The sequence below is a fragment of the Rattus norvegicus genome, chromosome 2 (genome assembly GCF_021556685.1).
Source record: "Rattus norvegicus strain SHRSP/BbbUtx chromosome 2, alternate assembly SHRSP_T2T, whole genome shotgun sequence".
Classification (NCBI taxonomy): domain Eukaryota; kingdom Metazoa; phylum Chordata; class Mammalia; order Rodentia; family Muridae; genus Rattus; species Rattus norvegicus.
In genome coordinates this window covers 87,693,887-87,702,487 of record NC_141535.1, presented here as the reverse complement: position 1 = coordinate 87,702,487, position 8,601 = coordinate 87,693,887, and positions in this window count along the sequence as shown.

The following is an 8,601-nucleotide window of genomic DNA, read 5'->3' as shown; positions in this document are numbered from 1 at the left end:
GTTAGCTCACTCAGGATGATGTTTTCCAGTTCCAACCATTTGCCTACGAATTTCATAAAGTCGTTGTTTTTGATAGCTGAGTAATATTCCATTGTGTAGATGTACCACTACGTCAGCTTTTTGTATTGTCTATATTTTATTTCAAAATAATGATGCAATAAGACAAGCAATAAGCACCAAAGCTGTTCTAGTCAAATGTAAGATACCTTGTCCCTGGTTCCCCCTATTTCAAATTCCTTCACAGGAGTTCATGTCTTGAAATCATGGATCACTTCCATCCTCACCATGGCTGAGCTGTCATTACCTGCATATGAGCATCTTGTTCTTTAAAATGAATTTCACTCAAGTTATGGGCATTCACAATACTCCACATAATTTAATTATCACTTTAAGTCTCTCTAGCATAAATAATTATAACTGAAAGATGGAACAAAAAGGGTTTTGTTCCCAGACACAGAAAGACACAGAGATAGAGAACAGTGGCATGATGTTAGCAGTGGTGGATCAGGTATTAGTGAATGCAGTGATAGCCATGATGTCAGTTTGTCTTGCAAAGCACATCCCAAATGTTTCATAGGACCCTAGGAAGAATGATAGACATAGTGGCTGAAGTTCTGCAGCATTTTGTATAAAATTATGGAGGAAAAGACTGTCAAGACATGCCAAGAAAAGTCACTGAAGCAATGAGTCATTGCCAATCAATTACAAAGAAAGAAAAAACCACAAGGTGAGAACTTGTGTGTGTGTTTGGGGGCGGAGGGGCAGAAAGCTTGGAAGTTCCTTGGTATTGTGTGACCGAACAACAGGTACAAGAGTTTCAGCTTTCCTGATTGGCAAAAAATTACCTTAGGCCAGAGATGATGACCACACTTAGGAAGCAGAGGCAGGTGGGTTTGTGAGTTCAAGAGTAGCCTGGTCTACTGAGTGAGTTCTAGGACACAAAGAGACAAAGAGGCACACCAAGAGACCCTGTCTCGGAAAAAAAAAATAAACAAGCAAAAAAAAAAAAACTATGGTGTTATCTTGTAGCCGATGGCATCATTGATCCAACACGTTGTGTTATTTCATTGCCATCTATTTTTGCTTGGCTGTGTCACTTTTGCTAATTAAATAGAAACAGCCCTTGTTATTGTAGCTGGGAGGGATGGAAGCTGTCATCATATGGGAGTGTGAGAAGATTCATCTTTTCACTTGGTTTCAGGGAGAATAAGGTTTAGGTGCAGGAATGGAATGGAGAAGGTGGGTATTCTGAGAGGAAATGGAGGCACAGAAATTGAACAATTAGGAATGTCCCACTCACCTACAGAGAACAGTACAGAGGTTTGTCTGGGTCAGCCTTCCTTCTGCTCAGACCCCATTTCTCTTAGTCTTATGCATAGATGCATTTTTGCATTATTTTAAAACAGAGAATCCCATGGCATTCTACAATAGCTACTTCTTGATATATTATTGTACTGTGGCAATCACTCATGTTCTAATGAACTTTCCTTGGTCACACTCTTTTGTGTTTGTATTCCACAATTTCTTGTGTATAGTGAGAGAAGATTTCTTGAAAGATGAGACCTTTCAGAGGTGGGGCTAATAAAAGGTCATTAGGCCACTTCACTCAAAAGGAGTTAAACAGTTCTATAGGACTCTGTGCTAATTTTTCGGAATGTAGGTTGTGGTTCTATGGATTCCGGTCCTACCCTATTGTTCTTTTTAGTTTCTTCCATGGTATATCCATACTAATGCTGGATTCCAATTCTCCAAAATGTTGAATTAAATAAAGCTTCTCTTACAAATTCTCTACCCTGAAGTATTCTGTTACAGGAATGAGAAACTTAGGCACCCATTATTCATTAACAATAACTTTTTCACTAGTAACATTTCCAGTTCCTAAAGTAACTATAGAAGAACTTGTATTCAAATTGCTCTTGACAAAATGACTCTTAATTTTTTATGTCTTGTTATGAAACTCATCAAAAATGTTAATAGTAATCATTTATTTATGCATAAAATGAGGTTGAAATAATACTTATTCTATGTATAATATGTACATCAATTATCTATACAAAATATTCCAGGATCTGAAGAAATTACATGAATTACACATGAGTATCAATTCATTGGTATAAATTATATTTTCATTATAAGAAAACCCAGGCCCAAAATATTATAGACCAAGATAAGGCTCCCAACTCTGTCACATGCTATGAATTCAGCTTAAACATTTTATGTGTTAATATGTAAATCCATAGATAATTAAAAAGGCCTAAATGATCAGATGGAAGATCATTTAGAAGCAACAATGTGTAGAGTAGTATTACACTTCCTGAGATCCTCTTTTTTGTATGCAATAAAATGTGCTAGGTTTTTTTTAAAATGAGTATTCAGTGTACAGGCAACTCAGAAAGATCAATATCTTATTTTATAAACAAGGAACTGGGACACCAAGTCTTAAATACTTGACCCTGGTTTACAAAATAAGGCACAGGAATCAAGAATCAGACCCATGTTCTCTGTCCCCAAACCCTTATGCTCTGTACCCCAGATTTCAGCTTCTCAAGTCACATTAGGAAAGTCCAGAGGAGCCTTTGGGAGGGTCAGCAGAGAATTTCAAGAGAGAAAATCCTATGTCCAGACTTTAGGTTAGAGCTTCATTCACCCCAAGATTTCTTTTCTCTCCTTTTTTTTCAAGTGCATGAACTAATGGGTTTTGCTAGGATATGTCCAAATATATTCCATTTTACCTTTTTTTTCATATTTACAACCTCAGCCTACCATCCATTCTCTACTCATTACTTATCTCATATACCCTCCAAAATGCTCTTTGTCTGACCACACACACACACACACACACACACACACACACACACACACACACAGACCATACATACATACATACATACATACATACATACATACATACATACATGCAGGCATATACCTAGCCCACATTCCCTTGCCCACACTCTAATCCCTCTGCCCTCAAATATCCCACACATTCAACATACTAGGTAGATTCACTTTTCTTCTTCCAAGCCTCAGCTCATGATGTCTTTACTATCTGGAATATCCTGATTCAAAATACTACCTTTTTCTATCTCAGTATAATTTCTATGTTCAATTACTCCAGCAATAATTCCCGCATTCTTAGCCTAAGTCCTTATTCAGCACCCCAAAACTGGAATAGACTTCTGTATTGGCTCATTTTGTGTGTCAACTTGACACAATCTAGTGTCATCAGAGAGGCAGAAACCCCCATTGAGGAAATGTCTCCATAAGATTCAGCTGTAAGGCATTTTTTCAATTAATGATCAATGGGAGAGGTTCCAGCCCATTGTGAGTGGTGCCATTCCTGGGCTGGTGTTCCTGTTTTCTATAAGAAAGCAAGCTAACCAAGCCCTGAGAAGCAAGCCAGTAAGCAGCACTGAATCCAGTAAGCAGCACTGAATTCAATCCTACCTCTAGGTTCCATCCCTGCTTGAGTTCCTACCCTGACTTTCTCCAGTGATGGACTATGATCTATGAAAGTGTAAGCCAAATAAACCCTTTCCTCCCCAACTTTCCTTTTGGTCATGGTATTTTCACTGCAGCAATAGAAACCCTAAGACAGCATCTGTATATGCTGGCATTTCCACTAAGTGTCTGTTGTTATGTATCCTCCCTTCACTGTATCCTTGGGCCAAAGTTAGATTACTAGCTTCAGGGCTGACAAAAACCCTTGGCAAGCAAGCAGTGATTAGGGAATTGAAGACACTGGTATTCAACAAGGAACAAAGCTGGAAAATAGTGATCCTAGTCATGAAATCTGATCATTTCTATCTAGAGTTTTATCAGGGATCAGAAACTACTGTCACTTATTGTTAGATTTCTGCCATCTTGCTTGGCCAAGAGATCTATAGTGGAGGCTTTAAATGAAGAAAGACAGAAAGGCATATGTTGGTAGTGCTTGCTGTTCTAGTAAGTAATAGAGGTATAGATAGATATCTGCTTTCTGTCGTGTGGGCTATAACCTGGGTCAGATGAGAGGCTTACTCAACTGAACATGATCGATACATACCACTGTGGGATATCAAAGAAATTCTGTGTGTCTTATGGGGAAAGACATTTTGAAATTGTGTTGAAAATGACCAAAGGAGATGAGGAAATGTAAAGGCATCCAATGCCATAGAGCAGAAGCTCTAAAATTTGGAGAATAAAGTTCATGACAACTTGCATGTCAGCCTGCCATTCACTGCTTGGCAGAGCATGAAAGACATTTTTTACAAGGACTTTTACAAGTGGATTGATGTTTGACTAACTCTGACTCTGGCCTGTGCTGCCAATTTTCCTGCCTACCCATTGTGGGGGCTGTGACGTGCTTCTAACAGAGACTAAAGGGGTAGAATTGATGAGATTATTATAATAAATTGAGAACACACTAGAAAAATCCTTACTTGAATACATCTTTCATGTTAGAAGAAATAGTTGTTAGGGAAAGAATGAAAGCTCTGAACGAAAGTGGGTAAGAAGTCTAGGTTTGATCGTGAGCTCATCCTTTGTCTATACATGAAATCTTGAATAAGTTATTCAGCCGTCCACTTGTCCGTTTCTTCATTTGTGTAAAGTGAAGAGATGTTGATTTCACAAGGCCGTTATGAAAAAACAAGCAAACTGACAGGGGAGAAGTATGAAAGACTCCATCCAGAGTCTTTTCAGCAGATTGCTTCTCAACCTTCCTAACATAGTTGACCCCTGTTATGTTATACATATGTCCAGGCCCTGACCAGGTACCTTGCTGAGGAATCATGCCTTGTGACAAGCCTAGTAAAACGATTTATTGTGAAAGGAATGGAAGCCTGGACCTGGGGAGGAGTAGAAACTGAGAAAGTACAGGAGGACAAGAGCAGAAAAAGGGAGGAAGAGAGGCTAGCGCCAAGAACATGTGTGTGTGTGTGTGTGTGTGTGTGTGTGTGTGTGAGAGAGAGAGAGAGAGAGAGAGAGAGAGAGAGAGGGACAGAGACATAGAGAGACAGAGAGACAGAGAGACAGAGACAGAGAGTGAGATGATGGACTGGGGTATGGAGCAGTCCTCTTATAAGCCTGGTTTGCACCTGGCAGGCAATCTTGCAAGTGGTTGTGAGTCCACTGTTGGGTGGAGCCGAGCAGAACTATATGGAAGCCAACAACTCTTTAGTACAGCTCCTCATCTTGTGGTGATCCAAACTACAAAATTATTTTAGCTGTTACTACATAACTATAATTTTGTTATTGCTAATGAATTGTAATGTAAATATCTGTGCTTTTTGATGGTCTCAGGCAACCTGTGTGAAAGGGCTGTTTGACAACCAGATTGATAACTCCTGGTTTAGCAGATATGAAGTACCTGCTTTAATAGTTTGAATTAAAAGGTATGGTTTCTGATTAATTTTAACAATAGTAGCTAGCTAGCTACAGTAGGTAACTCTTAAACCAGGATTTCAAGGTTTAATAGAATCTGCCATTCAGTTTTCCCAAATGTTGGTTTCTCAGTGGCATGTCAGTTCTGAGGAATTAATATCTCTATAGTAAAAACAGGAAATTTGTGTTTTTACAAAGGTCACAAATTATTACTGTGGTCAGCCACTTTGAGCTAATGCTTTGAAATTCATAGAGACTGTTTTTTTCTCCCTGCCCTGATGCATTAATCATAGTTTGAAACCACAAAGTAGAACAGAGGGTATTTACCCCATAGGTAAATTCTGCTCATAGCTGTGGTGTGAAGAACAGTGCTGTGTAAGATGGTTTTTCTTTTTATCTTTCATTCATCAGTGATCTTCTCTCGCATCTCAATAAACCTTTGATACTGATGAATTGTCAGAACAGTGTCTTCATGACTGAATGAAGTGAGGACGTGGCTGCTCCAAGGTACAATTTAGAAGGATTTTACTCTACATGTGAAGGAAAGAACAGTCAGAGGCACGTGGAAGTGTTCAGACTGAATGGGGCCATAAGAGGAGAGAGAAGAGAACCGAGAGGGGAAAGAGTGTCCACAGGAAGGGTCAAAATCCAGGATACCCACTGGGGATCAAGAGAGGGAGCTGAGTGGCCAAAGAGAATCAAGAGAGTGCATGTCCAAAAGGCCAGGCTTTTAAAGAATCCCAAAGGGATTTGGAGGGAGGAAGGCTCTGGGCTATAGTGGTTTAGGGTAGGGGCCAGGGTGAGAAGAGCCACCAGTACTGAGTGAGCTTAGAGGCCAGCCAGTGCTTTGGTAGGTAGGCTAATAGGCTCAACAGTTAGCCTTTTGTCCTGAGGTTTTGGGGAGTTGACAATAATGAAAGTGGTCTGTGAATTGGATTCCTCACTGAGCTGCTTTCTGATTGGCAAACACTGTTTTAATCTTTTTTTTCTTAACTTGAATCAGAATAACAAAAGGGGCTTTTATTACCTCTTGTTAATGAGTGCCAAACGACTTGATTTGCCCTGAGTCACAGTACAGTAACTATCAGCTCTTAGATTTGAAAACAGGTAGGCTGATTCTTAAGGTTGTTTAATCTTAATAATTTAAAGGCAGACTATTCTTTCAAATGTTTCTTATTCATACATTATATGTACAACAATAAACACACACACACACACACACACACACACACACAATTTCTTCAAGATTTTTGAGAGGCCATCCAACACATAGCAACAGCGATGTTAATAGTTTAAGGTTATCTGAGGACCTAACACCCATGTACCTATAAGAAGAAACCTAAACATGAGGTTTCATTGCTCCATAGTTAAGTTTATGCTGTTAGGATGTCGTTTCCTGAGTTCAGCAATCTCAGGAATGAATTCCACCTTGCTGGCTGGATCAAAAATCTTCCCGGGTCCTGGAACCTAACTCAAATCCTGCTTCTTCAGATGTTTGTCTGGTAGCCGGTAAAAGATATAAGAGGGAAGATGCTGTTGTCCTGTTATCTTAACCTAGGCACACAAGTCATGAATGTGCTGTCTGTCTTGATTTATTGACTGTGTGCTGTTTGCCCACTCCTTTGTTCTTTTATCTCTCTAAATTCCAGGTCAAAATCCAGGAGGGGACCAGACTGCAAAAGCATAAGCACCCTGAAGCCAAGTGACTATGTTCTTCTCTGTCCCTAACTCCTCTGGTTCTTCTGATTCTTCCTGTCCCCCGCCTCCTCCACATAACTCCCTGAGAGCTCCACCTGATAGCTAATGTTTGGCAGTGTCAACATTTAAGTGACATCTTTGGTATGTCTGACCTTAACTGAAGCCTAATAACATATCAAGCTTCAGATATCCACTAGAAATAATTATCACACTCATCTGCTAGGCTTCTCCGGATTGACAGGTGTTAAGAGAAAACCTCGGAGGCTAAGGATGAGTGCTGTTCACAAGTGAAGTAAAACTGTGAGGCTGACTAGAGTTCTCTAAGTATGAACATGTCACCTGTCACCCCAATCAACATGGTCAGGGAAAAATAAGTAAAGGCATTCCTCTGCCTTTGCTATCCTTTATTCCCTACAGGCCCTCTTATTTTCATTACTCCATTGCAATGGGTTTTAGATTTACATTGCATTGACTTCTGTCAATGTCTGTTTACATTGCTAGCTGATGCCTGCTTTAAAATTCACTGATGATGATGCCTGGGGACAAAGGTTTGTTGCTAACACACACTGGGAGGTTAGTAGGGAATCATATGGTTTACATTGACAACCTGACAAGATCTAGAGTCACCTAGGAGACAAACCTCCGGATTTGCCTGTGAGGAACTTTCTATACTGGGACATTTGAGGTAGGAGCCTGACCCTAAATGTGCCATCCTGTGAGACTGAATAAAAAGGAGAGCAGAGGCCGATGCTCAGGTTTCATCTCTGCTTCCTGTCTAGGAAGCAATGTGACTTCTGTGTAATAGGCTGCATCCTCAAATGTGATTCAAATACATGGACAAGAAAAGTAATCAACACCGGACTCAAAATTATACTGTAAAACTCGCAGGCAACAGAGGAGATCTCTAGGGCAAAGATCCCTGTTCTGTGGGTTCACATTCCATTCAGCATTCCTCAACTGAGTTTGTTCAGCAGAAACCGAGCTTATGTGATTATATGGAAGATAAACATGCTTTAAAGGGAGCACAGACTCACACATATAAAGGTGAATCATTTGTTAAAAAGAGATTTATTGTACAAACATAAAACAGAATAGACAAAAGTCCTAGTTCCCAAGCAGCTTGCTCTAACAATGCAATGAAGAATCCAGTAGGACAATTCCTTGTATTAAAGAATGTATTAAAATTTTATTTCTGGGCATTTCTTGCAGAGGAATAGACATGTATGTATATATACATTATTATCATTGCATGATTTTTTATAGTGAAAAATGGGAAACAATCTAAGCATACATTGATGAGGTTTAGGGTACAGTAGCTGAGTTTTACAAGCCAAGCCAGAGTTGGCAACAGTATGATTTTATAACTGAAAATAAAGATTGCATGTTGAGTTCTCATTTGATCTGATGGTAGGAAATAAACACTAGTTCAGGACTGTCTGTTTTGTTCCCCTGGGACATCTTTTAAAATCCCAACTGCTAAAGGATTCTCAGGCTTAGGTCTTCATGGCTTCTGGATGTGTGACCCCTCTGGTGTCTATG